The following is a 13,664-nucleotide window of genomic DNA, read 5'->3' as shown; positions in this document are numbered from 1 at the left end:
TCAAAGGAGCACAGGCTCATTTTCAGCCAGCAAAAATGTATTCATTATAAATCTGCAAACACAGCAGGATAGAACAGATCATTTGAGTTTTCATAGAGGGCTGATGCCTCTTCACTCTCAGATCAGATTCTGTATGTCTGGACTCACCATTTGCACTGAACCAATGACCAGGACTCGAGAGGGTAAACCTACGTGAATGCTTTACAAGAACGGTAGCATCTCTGCTCTGCTAGTGTTGTTTAGGGTTTTACCTAAAGGTCTCAAAGTCTTAATATCTCTTAGTCCTAGATTGCTGTCTTCAGCAGTCCCTTTAACAAGCTTCACTTGGGACTTTTAGCCATTTAGGCTGGTCTTGTTGACTGACTCTGAAGTCTTGCTATTGACACCACGGACCCTGCCTACCTCCCCCTACCTTGTCAGCTTTAGACCATTGGTCAGGAAGCCACAAGACCTCGGTTTGAATCCTGATGCAGAGACTTCCTAGCTGTGGATATAGCCGAGGTACAGGTCCCAAACAGACTAGATACAGACATTTGCCACTGGCAAAATCCAAACGAAGGGATTTGGTAATGAATGGTGGTAAAACAGGAAAGGAATTTATTTCAGTGAGGCCAACACCAGGAAGACAGTGGGCTAGCATCTCAAACACTGTCTCCAAAGTGCTGAGAATACTTCCAAGTTTATATAAGGAAAATGTGGGACAAAGGTCAGTGGGTACTTGCAGGTGGGCAGTAAAGGTCAGATCATCATTGTTTTAGGGTCCATCATGCCAGATCTTGCTGGCTCAGGGCAATCCATGTTATTTGAAGGAGTAGTCTCAGTTCCCATCACAGGATGCTTGGATCACAGAGTCTTTTGCCTGAGTTAAGAGATAAGCAGAAAAGAACTTAAGAAAGTTTGAGGTCAAAATGGAAGTAGCTGAAGTCCTCTTTCACTGGTACATGGTCAAGTCAGCTTAGCCCCTTTCTTTGAGCTTGAAATTCCTTATCTGCAGAATGAGATTTCATCAGTTTCCCCCTTTGGCTGTTGTGAATATTGAATGAGATAATATGTGCAAAAGTTGCTTTTCCAGTAACTAGTACATGAGTCATTCTCAAGCCATATTAATTGAAAATGGATGCTTATCTGTTCAGATATCTGAGTCCATATAGCGTCCATATCTTCCAGATTCTTCCAGTCTTAGCCTTCACTGCCTAACCCTTTCATTTGTTGTTTATACCCCTTCATGTGGACACACTGACCTTTGCATGGGATGCCTGGAATATGATTTGTCTCAACATTCTAAGTTTGCCTGTCGATTAAAATAAATTTAGTGAATTTCTCAAGCCTTCAAGGTTAATTTCTACTGGAAAAATCCAAATGCAAATGAGGCATCTGGTTCTCATGTGCAGATGGTTCATGCATTACTTGCATCTTTGTCAAATAAAGCTAATGTGAAACCTCATGTAGATACAGTCCACTTGTCCTCTGTTTTCTGTGTTAGGGATTAGAAGGATATGATGAAAAAAAAAAGACAAGAGTATGATGAAACTCTTTTCTGAAGTCATTTGATTTGTGTTTTGCTGTAAGTTGAATCATTTTTTCTTAGCAGATTTTTTTTTTTCCCACGTATATGGCACTGTTTGCAATTCTATAGGAAGTTCAAGAAAACCATAGTGTAAATTTTGCTCCAAAAGGTAACATAAACTCTCTCACAAACCCTATCCTTTTATATACAGAGTCTCAAACTGTGGTTTGCCAATCCTAGGGCTGTGTTTTCTAATTGGAATCATGATTCCCAAACTCTGGGTCTGATTATTAATTTAAAATCAATAAAATTCAATAAATATTAAATAAATGCTACCATTAGCTGTGGATTATCAGTGATAAACAAAGTTCAATCCTTGCCCTTTGGAAGAGTTTAGTTTACTAGGGAGAGGCAGACAAGTAACTGGATAATTATGTTACAGTATGATCAGTGCAAATGTCAGAGCTATAAGAAAAAATTGAACACGCACACACATACACACACACGCACACAAAAGCTGGGGTGGGTTTTATTCCAGGTTCAAATGCCAGCTTCCTTCTCTGAACTACCCTAGCATTTTGTCTGAACTGCCATGATGGTCCTTTTCCATTTTTGCATTCTCCACAAATATTTGTAGAATGAATGAACAATTTCCTTACCTTTTCCAAACACAGGAAGCTGGTATTTATAGCTGAATAGTTACTGTTCGATATCTGATCCTGTATACTGTTAGATAAGCTGGTAGCAAAGTGATAAAGTTCCTTGGAACCCCACCCCTGAGAACGTACATCTTTTCATGACCCTAAAAGGGATAGGAGCTTTAAAGAAATGTGTACATAATAATAATAATAAAAAAAGAACCCACCTCTGGAACTTTAAACATGTCTGATTTGGCAACACATCATGCTAGAAGATGAAGAAGGGGTCATAGGAAAACCAACTTAAAGGATCTTTACAAACATCCATCCAAGAACACCCTGCTGTTCCCTTCCTTAGCCCATGGTCCCTTTTTATTTCTCAGTTCACTTGTTCAACTCCCATGTTTAACCTGGCTTCTATCTCCACGTCTGAACATTCTCAGATTTGGAGACCTGCCCTATAACCCTCACTTAATCTTTGCTTCCACCTTTACTTTGCATTCTTTCTGCCCTCTTTTTTTTTTTAAGTTTATTTATTTTGAGAGAGACAGAGAGAGAGAGAGAGAGAGAGAGAGAGAGAGAGAGATCATGAGCAGGGGAGGAGCAGAGAGAGAGGAAGAGAAAGAATCCCAAGTGGGCTCCATGCTGTCAGTGCAGAGCCTGATGTGGGGCTTGAACCCACAAACCGTGAGATGGTGACCTGAGCTAAAGTCGGACGCTTAACCGACTGAGCCACCCAGGTGCCCCCATTCTTTCTGCCCTCTTGATATCACTGTTAACTATAGCTTCAAATAAAGGACCCCTACACAATGGCTTCCTCCCTGAGATAGACTGACAGGCTGGTTGGGCCTTCTGTCTTCCCCGAAAATTAGGACAAATAAAGGAAGTTGGGATTGAGATGTCTGAGTCCCACGTATGCCACTTACCAACTGTGTGATCTTAGATAAGAGTTTTTGCCTTTCTGTATCTACATGCCCATCTGGAAAATAGGGGTAATATTTCATAACCACTCAGGTGGCTCTGAAAATGAAAATTGAATATACTTACAAGTGTCTGGGACAAAGATGACATTCAACAAATGGTAGTTTTTTCCCTTGTCACCTTTCCCAGCTATGGCCTTTGTTTCCTCCCAGGCCCTGAGGTCAATGTGACATTTCTCCTAAGGCAAAAGGATTAGGCAGGCCCCTTTCTAGGGAAATTCCAGACTCACCTACCTTTGGTGCTTCCTCCTGCTGTTCAGAATTGTTTTCTGTCTGCTCTCTCAGTTCATCTCAGGAACATAGGCGTATTCCTCAATCTAACCCGTGCCAATTATTTTGCAGCTAACTCATTGATAGTTTAATATGACATAAATCTGTGTATTGGTAATACCAAAAGAGTCTAGTTAATCAACAAAAAAGGACTTGTGATGTGTTACATTATTTCCATTGGTATAAAACAAGGATGTCTTGGCTATCTTATTTTTAACTTATGCCTTAAGGATTTTATGTTGCCTTTGTGTACACATAATTCAAATATATAGAATGTTCAAATATATTTGGGGCAGTGTAAGTCTGAGATCCTTCCAAAAAGGCAGTTAATGTAGGAGTTCACAATATGAGGGAAAGATGAAGACAACTAGTTTATGTTGAATGATAAACTAGGAAATTGTATGTATATAAAAGCTACATGTGTTCTTGGGGATGTTTTATATCCAAAGTGAGTGTTTGGTTTCACCTGATTTCAAAACTTTTTAGCCTAAAATGATTACAGTCATGCTGTCTGGCATGGAGTTTGGAATTAGGATTTTCCATCTGTTTGTATGCTGGAGAAACTCCATGATTACTTTCTTAGTATTCTTATGGGTGTTCCTTCAACTCCCTTCCTATCAGGGTAGGGAAGGGGCCTTTTCTTTTTCCCACCAAGCACAAAGAAATGTCAGTCTTACTCCAAAATCACCTGGTTATTAAGATAAGTAATTCTGCCCTTAGCTGGTCTAATGAGCTGTCATGAAATGTGGTTTTAAACACAGCTCAGAAATAATGTATTTATTGTTTACACTAAGCCCTCATTTCATATTCCTCCATTAACCACACCTTACCTGAACATTCTCTCAACCTCAACTCAAGTGATCCCTGATTCCCCTTAAAGGCATCAGTTCCCATATGGAGGCTCTCTGTATCCCTTTGTACCTTCAGGCGAGGAAGGAGCATGAGAGTTCAGAGTCTAGAGTTTGTAGGTAAAAATTCATGCTCCTTCATACCATCCAGCTTCACCATTATTTGTCTTTCATTTATGCTTCCAAATACTAACTTCCTGACTATCTCCTGTCATTCACTGAGTTTGGGTACCTATCTTCATCTCTTTCCCTCTGCCTCATGTTCTACCATCCTTCTGGATGATCCCAATATCCTAACCTTTTATTTAAATGTTTTCCTAAGGCACTCTGTGTCAGGCATTACATAAAGCAGCTGGGGGGAAAATAACATGTATAGAGAGTCAAATATTATTTGAAGATTTTGGATAGGAGTTGTGCACATTAAAATAAGCACAGGTAGGAGCTCCTGGGTGGCTCAGTTGGTTGGGTGTCCAACTTTGGCTCAGATCATGATCTTGTTCATGGATTCGAGCCCCACATCAGGCTCTGTGCTGACAGCTCAGAGCACAGAGCCTGGAGCCTGCTTCAGATTCTGTCCCTGTCTCTCTGCCCCTCCCCTGCTCGCTCTCTGTCTCTTTCTCTCTCTCAAAATATAAATAAACATTAAAAATAAAATAAGCATAAGTAGAGTATGAAGTAGAATATAACTATATGGAGGTTTTAAAGACAAAACAGAGACAGGTTGCTTATGACTAAGCCTCCAGACACCCAAGGCTTCACATTTATTATGCTTTTTCTTTCTTGGTGGAGAAGTGTGACAAGTGTTAGCCCAGATTCTAAGTTCCTTGAACGCCTCAATTCAACCACCAATTCCCATGGCCACACCCCCAGAATCTTATTTATCAGCCAGAACTTGTTCATCTCTGAATTTTTATTTCCAAACGTCATAGTCTCTTGTGTAAACTTTGTCATTTTACTTGCAGGAAAATGGTGTTTTGTTTAAATTCACCTTTCATTTGATTCCTAATGAAATTGATTTTTTTTTCATGTTTGTTGGTCATTTTGATTTTTTTCTTGTTCATTTTCCTACTTGGGTGTCTATTTCTTATAGCTGATTATCAGCAAAAATGTTTTATTTGATTTTTTTATCATTTTTTAATAAATAATTTTATTTTAAAAAACAATCAAGTTTTCAATTCAGTTTACTAAATTTTAAAAAATATTTTAAGGGGTGCCTGGGTGGCTCAGTTGGTTAAGTGTCTGACTTGAGCTCAGGTCATGGTCTCACAGTTTGTGAGTTCAAGCCCCGCATCAGGCTTTGTGCTGACAACTCAGAGACTGGAGCCTGCTTCAGCTTCTGTGTCTCCCTCTCTCTCTGCCCCTCCCCCACTCGCTTGTGCTGTCTCTCTTTCTCTCTCTCTCTCAAAAATAATAAATAAACATTAAACAATATTTTAAGAATAATTTGGTTAAAAATTCCATTACTGGGGTGCCTGGATGGCTCAGTTGGTTAAGCATCCGTTTGGCTCAGGTCATGATCTCACGGTTCTTGGGGTCAAGTCCTATATTGCTCTCTGCACTGATGGTGCAGAGCCTGCTTGGGATTCTCTCTCTCTCCACACCCCCCCCCCCACTTGCTCTCTCTCTCTCTCTCTCAAAAGAAATAATAAATTTAAAAAAATGCTATTACTTCAGGACTAAACTGTATCTTAATTTTGTAAGTGGGTAAGTCTCATCTGGTAATTGACCTGTGTCCAGTTCTTCTGTGGTGGACCTTTTTCCTACCTGTGGTTGTTATAAATATTATATAGAGGCTTATTTAAGAATTTCTAAAGTCATTTTTTATTAATTTTTGTGTTCAAAATCTCATATTCCCTGAGAGAAGTTTTCTTTATGAAGACAGATTCTTTTTTTCTAAGATTTTATTTTATTTTATTTAAAGTTTATTTATTTATTTTGAGAAAGAGAGAGAGAGCAGGAGTGGGGCAGAGAGAAAGGGGGAGAGAGGGAGAGACAGAGAGAGGGAGAGAAAGAATCCCAAGCAGGCTTTGTACGGTCAGCACAGAGCCCAACTCAGGGCTCAAACTCACAAACCATGTGATCATGATCTGAGCTGAAACCAAGAGTCAGATGCTTAACCAACTGAACCACCCAGGCACCCCTTTTAAGTAATCTCTATACCCAACATGGTGCTCGAACTTACAGCTCTGAGATCAAGAATCATATGCTCTACTGACTGAGCCAGCCAGATGCCTTTTTTTTTTTTTTATGACTAATCAAGTGAAACATCTAGTTAATGATGTATATAGTGTCACCCCAGACTGTGGAACTACCAGGAACTTGGAAAGGACCCAAGTAAGTAAATCCCAAATAGACCTTTAGACCCAAAATGCATAGGTAGCAATACTCTCAATTTTGCCAGATGTTAAGGCAGCACATAATATTAGACTTTAATTTTAGGCCCAGTATTTAGGACCTTAACATTAGGACCTTAATACTGGGATCTTGCACACAGCCTTCCTATCTTTGTTCTCACTGTGGGAGGAATGCCTCCCTCCCCTGTACTTTATAGTTTGTCAGAGGCTTACCAAAGCAGTTTTTAGTATAAACAGACCTTTCAGTTTTGTTTTACTATTCGTAGAATCCCTCTTCACATGGAAAGCATCCAAATTACAGACATGAAGCTGTACTCATAAACCCAGCCCCTGTGGACACTAAGACTTTGTTTCTGGTAAAGCACATCTGTCTGCTTTCCCGGGGGTCCTCTCAGACCCTCAAGCAAATAGATCCATGGTGGGCCTTGCCCGGGAGTCTGCCCAACATTCACAGATGTGTCAGAATCTAGAGGTGGCCAGGGTCTCAAGCTGGCATCTCTGCCCACTAGCAGGGGGTATTCTGGAGCCAGAGGGTAAACAGTGGTAAAAATCAGGGAGAACAGCAGCTCCTTAGCCTCTAGGGCAATTCCTGTCCATGCAGCCACAGGCATTTCTATTGAATGTTGCCACTCACAGCACTCACACAGGATCTGGAAGCCATTTGGAGATCAAAGGCACCCACAGACTTCAGCAAAGCAAAGCTAGGGGCAGCTTCTGGCTGTACAAAGGACATTAACATACACATCTGTTTAAGAGGCTTGGAGGCTTCCTGGTGGAGTTTCTGGCTGAAAAGTTGCTGAACAAAATCCATGGCTTCAACATTTTCTCCAAGCCTGTACTTAATTGGGTTTGGATCAGGACCAGGAAGCACCCTTAGTAGAATCAATGGAGTGTCCAGAAAAGAGTCTGTCAAAGGGTAAGACATGAAGACACCCTCTCCACACCTTCTCAGCCTTCAGATAACAAGGACTTGGCCCTCTTGACTGTTCAGGATGCAAATGGGATCCCTAGATACAGTGAACCCAGAATCCATTTCTGCTCCTTGGAGCACACAGCAGATTTCACATGATTCTCAGCTTTGGAGTTCCTGAACCAAGAACAAAAAAAGACACACTCAATTCTATTTCTTATTTAGTAACCCCCATTCCGTCCTTTCCTTCCCTTTGTGTTTTCTCCTCTATGCTCCATCTTCTCATCTCCCCTCCCATTCTTCCTTCTCTCTTCCACCCCTTTTTCTTCTCCTTCCTTCCCCTTCTCTTGCCCTCTTGCTTTTGCTGTTGAGCCTCTTAGAACTGAACTTTAGCAGAGGTTGGCACAAAATTGTTTAATCTAGACTTTTGCTTCCTTCTTAAAATTTTTTAATGTTTATTTATTTTTGAGAGAAAGAGAGAGAGAGAGAGAGAGAGAGAGAGAGAGAGAGAGAACCAGAGCATGAGCGGGGGAGGAGCAGAGAGAGAGGGAGACACAGAATCCAAAACAGGCTCCAGGCTCTGAGCTGTCAGCATGGAGCCGACATGGGACTCAGACTCCCAAACCTTCAGATCATGACCTGAACCCGAGTCAGCCGCTTAGCAGAATGAGCTGCCCAGGCGCCCTGACTTTTGCTTCCTTCTTGATCAGGGTCCAGTGGTGCTTCATGGCCAAGAGGAAAGAGTGAATTCCTTTGGGGTTCATAAGTCTGAGCCCTGTGACATTTCCTGTAGCAACCCCACTATCAACTCATCACCCCATGGAGAAGCTGGGCAAACTTCCAGAGACATGGATGCAGAAACAACAGGGGAGACCCACTAGGGGTCACTAGAGTGGGTTCTAAGAAGGGACAGGGCATGGAACCTGGAAAGAAACAACCTGTGATCTAATTCTGTCTTCTATTTGTGAGTCCTTGGGCAGGGCACCTTCCCTCTCTGTGCCTCAGAGTTCTGTCTGCAAAAATTAAGATGCTGGACTCAGAGGGCTTTTCCAGTACTTTAGTTTTTTGGTCTCTTTTTTTATGGCATTGCCATAAGACCATAGGCTTTTTCTCCCATAACAAATCTTATATTCTCTGATAAATGGGCAGGTTTATAATGTAAGCGACGCTTGAAAAAAATTTCCAAGTAGAGAAAGGGGAGCAATTCCTGTTTGAATCTGACCCCGGGGTAATGGGGGCTGGTTTCACCCTGTCTTCTTCCCAGCCACCCACAGTCTCTGACTCCTGCCTCAGTAGCTCCTCTCTTGCTGACACCACCCACTAGTCTGGGAAAAGCTGAGCTCCTTCTCTTTCCAGTGTGTGCCGGGGCGGGGGAATCTTCTTTTTAGAAATTGCAGAAGATTTAGAGGTTAAAAACTGAATGTTTACTGGAAAAGAAACGAAAAAGTGAGTATTTCTGAATATAGGCTTCTGAACATGTTTGGGAACCAAGCTAAGAGCTACACTCTCTATCAAGATTGTTTTAGATCTACTGAGATCTTCGGACTCTCCAAAGACTCCCTCCCTCCAAGTTTTATAGAAACAAAATTACAGTGTTACCACAAGATATCTGACAGTCCCCAAACTGGCTCTGTGATGGGAATATGACCAGTGTTTACTAAACGTGGGGTCATCCCAGGGGTGGGCCATGGGAGCAGATCAAAGATAACCTTCGTTCTGCTGAGAATGCTCTTTCACCACCTACTCTGTTCCCCCAGACCACAGCTCTGGTCCTGATTGCTAAGTTCCCTTGTAGGAGAGAAATGTAAACACATCAGGCTCTCTGTTCTACAGCCAGTAAAGCCTCTGGGAATGGAAAACCAAATTCAGGAATTCATTTGGGGAAAGAATCGCTGTTAGTTGATTTGTTTCATTGTCATCAGACTTGGTTTTTATCCCTGATCATTATTACAGATGGCTCCCATTGCCCTGGCACGAGCCAGACCTACGTGAGGGGGGTCAGTTACAACCTTCTCCTTTGCTCCACTTCTATGGTGAGGGGCTGCCAGGAGCTGTGGGGAAAGGGGTGGGGCTCAGAGATGATTCTCATTTGGGGAAAATAGAATGAAATGTTAAGGCAAATGACTTGTACTAGGAAATGCATTGTTGTTTCTAGTGAAGAAGGTTCTCTGAAAAAGTGAATTAGGATGGAAAACAGATGGTGCTCCTAAAACTCTCAGCAGGAAAATGAGCCAGTCTAGTCTCTTCTTTCTAAAATATCTCAATTCCACTTTCTTTAGTTGATGATACCTAGACCACACTGGCAAGAGACACCTCTGGTATTCACACTCCTATAGTACTTTATAAATTATACCCCTCATAAATTACTACAGAAGGAGATTAATACAGATTGCCATTATCCTTGTCGTTATGCCTGGAAATCTTTGGGATGGAATGAGATTGTCTTCTGATTTCTCTCTGAATGCTTTGTGATGATTATGACTTTCCCCAAACCTTGGAACTTATTTCAGTAAACCCTGCTTTTCATTCATAGGTGGAAAACAAGTCCAAGTTACTTAATATGACTGGATGCTTTGGACCAGTGTTAGAAATGAGACACCCTCTAAAGCTGCAACTTTCTGGTATGTGTTTGCTTTGCTTTGAACCTCAGGAATGGGGAAGAAGGTTAGACATAAGTGTTATAATTTGGGTCCTCTGTTTGGAAACTCCAGTGAGTGATCCAAACGTACATAATTTATAGTATAAAATGGAAATTGGAGTGACTGTGGATAATATCTTTGAGCATTAATGTGTGCAAGAATGTCAATGATTAGAAAAACCAATTCTGGGAATACTGGGGATGCAGGGAGATCCCCCTCAAGCCACATTCTTTGATCCCCCTTGCTGCTATTTGAATGACTTCCTGCCATCGCTGTTACCCAGACCATTAAGGATTCATTCTTCAAAGATGATGCTTCTGGGAACATCGTCTTGCCCATGAGTAACTCCTCCCCTGATAAGTCCTGGGCCAGATGGTCAGAGTACAACTTTACTACAGTGTGTGGAAATACCAGGCTATAACTGCCTTCATGAGTAATGACATGCCTGGACTTACTGCTCACCTCAGCTCTGGTTGCCACAGTTTTTCACTGTCCTCTCCGCCTCAGCTTCCTGTTTCACCCTGTTTATCACCCCTCCAGTAACCTTCCCCTCCTCTCAAGCTGGAAGTCTGTCTTGTGCTCTCCCTGCACACACCCCCTCCCCCCCGACCCCCAGCTGTCACAGACAAACGTCATCCTAGATGTCTCTCAACTTCATAATGCTGTGTCTATACAACACAGGCTCCACCCCACAAGAACAATCATTCTTGACTTGGCAGTCTCTCTGGGTTATGCACCCCCACATTCCCAGACCTAAAGTTTTCCTTTCAAGGCATCAAGCCCAGGAGAGAAGGTCTAGGAAATATATCTCCAACCTGATCTTTCTTTCAGCTGCCCTACTTCTCTCATCAGAGCACTTTGTAAATGTATGCCTACAATTTCTCCAAATCTTCATATTTGTCTTACCCACCACACAAGTCGTCAGCCTATTTGGATGACACAGAGTTCATATTTCCATATGATATTTCATACAAATACATATATGTAAATCTAATTTCATTTGCATTAAAATATACACACACATATATATAACAGATGCATTCATGTTTTACATTTTTAGTTATTTGAATGTGAAAGTGAAATGTGTATGTTATAACAACTCAAAAAATGTAAAAGGGATTGAAAGCCAAATTACTCTTTTCCCCTAGTTTCACAGTTAGAGGTACCAATGGCATAGTGCACACAAATAGATTTATGGACATGTGTTTTATTCAAAATGTGATCATTTGACTATTAGTCTTTAACTCTTTTTTACTTGATATACTATGACTATTCTTCATTAATGTACATATCTTTCAAAATTTTCTACCATTTTTAGTTGACTCATTTTTAAGAGTAAGTAAAGATATGTAAAGCATGTCTCAAGAGTAAGAGCGATAAATGTACATTGTCAAACAGAAGTGTCAACAATGGAAAGTGGGCATACACCAGAAAGTATCTTATCTTTCCTCAGATCTCTAGTTTCCCTTTCTCAGAAACCACAACTTTTAGCACCCTTACAACTTGTTATTGAAATTTGGAACAATGGATCTCTTTCAAATAAATGTCTACCTCACTCCACCTCACTCCCTGTGCCCCCGCCCCGGCTGCCTTTCTTTATACTCATAGGTTAGAAAAACACAGAAAATCCTTAAATGCTCAGGGTCTTCATGACCTCCCAAAGCACTAAATGGAAATCATTTTTCAGGGAAGGCCACAAATCATCTGCAGCGGATAGAAGAGTATTAGGTTAACTCAGAACTGCGATGAGCCATGACCACTACAAGTCTAGAGGACTGGAGCTTTTTTTCAGGTCACTGGCCTATTGAAACTATTGAAAGATACAAAACATCTTCACAAATATAAGCACATATGTGTTTGCATAAAATTGTAAGAGGCTCACAGATGTCTGAGGCCCGGCCAGGGCCTCCAGGTTAAGAGCACCCCTTCTTGTGTAGAGGAGAAACTGAGGCACAGGTGGGTAAATATCACAGTATGAGACAAAGTTGTAATTGGGACCAAGGTCTCCTGAGACTTAGTCCACTGCTTTGTTTAAATGGCATGGATATGAAGACTCTCTCTCTGTTTAATCTTACTCTACAATCAATAAAAAAGTAAGAGCATTGTGCAAATGAACAGCCTGGTGAATCTTTCTGCATAGTAGTCTATGGGGAGATGGGCTACAAGGTGGTTGGATGATAGATTGTATAATATGCCTGTTGTTCAGTGTATTAGTCAGGGTTCTCCAGAGCACCAGAACCAGTAGTGTGTGTGTGTGTGTGTGTGTGTGTGTGTGTGTGTGTGTAGATTTATTTTAAGGAATTGGTTCATGCTATTATGGAGTCTGGCAGGTCCAAAGTCAAGGTAGGCTGGCAGATTCAGGAAAGAGTCAATGATGCAGTTAAAGTCTGAAAGCCATCTGCTGCAGAATTCCTTCTTGCTTTGAGGAGGTCAGTCCTTGGTATATGAAGGCCTTCAAATGATTGGATTAGGCCCACTCATATTATGGAGGAAGAGCAAGGTGTTTTATTCAAAGTCCACTGAATCAAATGTTAATCTCATCCCCCAAATACCCTTCAAGTTGGCACATAAAATTAACCATCACTGTCAGTCTTGTCCTGCTCTTTCTATCAGCTTCTTCAGATGTAGGTCACAACCCATGGGAATATATTTGAACCTAGAAGAGCATTTCCTGGAATGAGAAGATGCATTTTTTTTTCAATGTCTATTTATTTATTTTGGGAAAGAGAGTGTGCATAAGTCGGGGAGGGGTGGAGAGAGAGAGAGGGAGAGAGAATCTCAAGCAGGCTCCATGCTGTCAGGCCTTGATCCTATGAACCATGAGATCATGACCTGAACCAAAATCAAGAGTCAGATGTTCAACTGACTGAGCCACTCATGCACCCCAAGAAGTTCTATTTTTATTATCTTCTGATGACAAAGCTAGAAATGTATAATTTTTAGTACAAACTAACTCACTAATGAGTTGTACGTATGGTCTAGCGATGTTATACAGGAACCAGAATTTTATGCAGAAATGATACTAAATTTGAAAACTTCCTTGGAGTCTAGAAAGTATCAAGCATTTTAGTGTCCTGAACTTCTCCTTAAAGGAGTCATTCATTCTCCAGATGGGTATATAGTGGACACTGTCTATTGGCCAGGAGTTGTGTTAGAAATTGAGGAAGTGTAACAGTTCTTATGTCAAGAAATTTACAGTGTCATGAGAAAAATAGACAAGAAAACTTCCCTCCAGCTTTCCCTCCAGTTAATGCTCTGAAAAAAGTTTGCATAGTCTGCTAAGGGAAGCACATTCTCAAGGATACCTCTTCTATCACAATTCATTGTCTCTTCATGTTTACAGCAAACACTTGCTTCTAAGATAGGGATGCAAGGATCCCTCCAGCTGACTTGCTTAACCTTCCTTATCTCTCTCCATAGTAAGTTTTTTTGCTCTAGAATTCAGTGGTTTCACCAGAATAAAATTATTTCAATATTTTCCAGGTGCAATGCAGACTGGAGAATGAGGAGTTTGGGCC

Source organism: Leopardus geoffroyi, chromosome E1 (genome assembly GCF_018350155.1).
Source record: "Leopardus geoffroyi isolate Oge1 chromosome E1, O.geoffroyi_Oge1_pat1.0, whole genome shotgun sequence".
NCBI lineage: Eukaryota > Metazoa > Chordata > Mammalia > Carnivora > Felidae > Leopardus > Leopardus geoffroyi.
The sequence above is the reverse complement of the archived record's forward strand: the minus strand, read 5'-3'. Positions refer to the sequence as shown.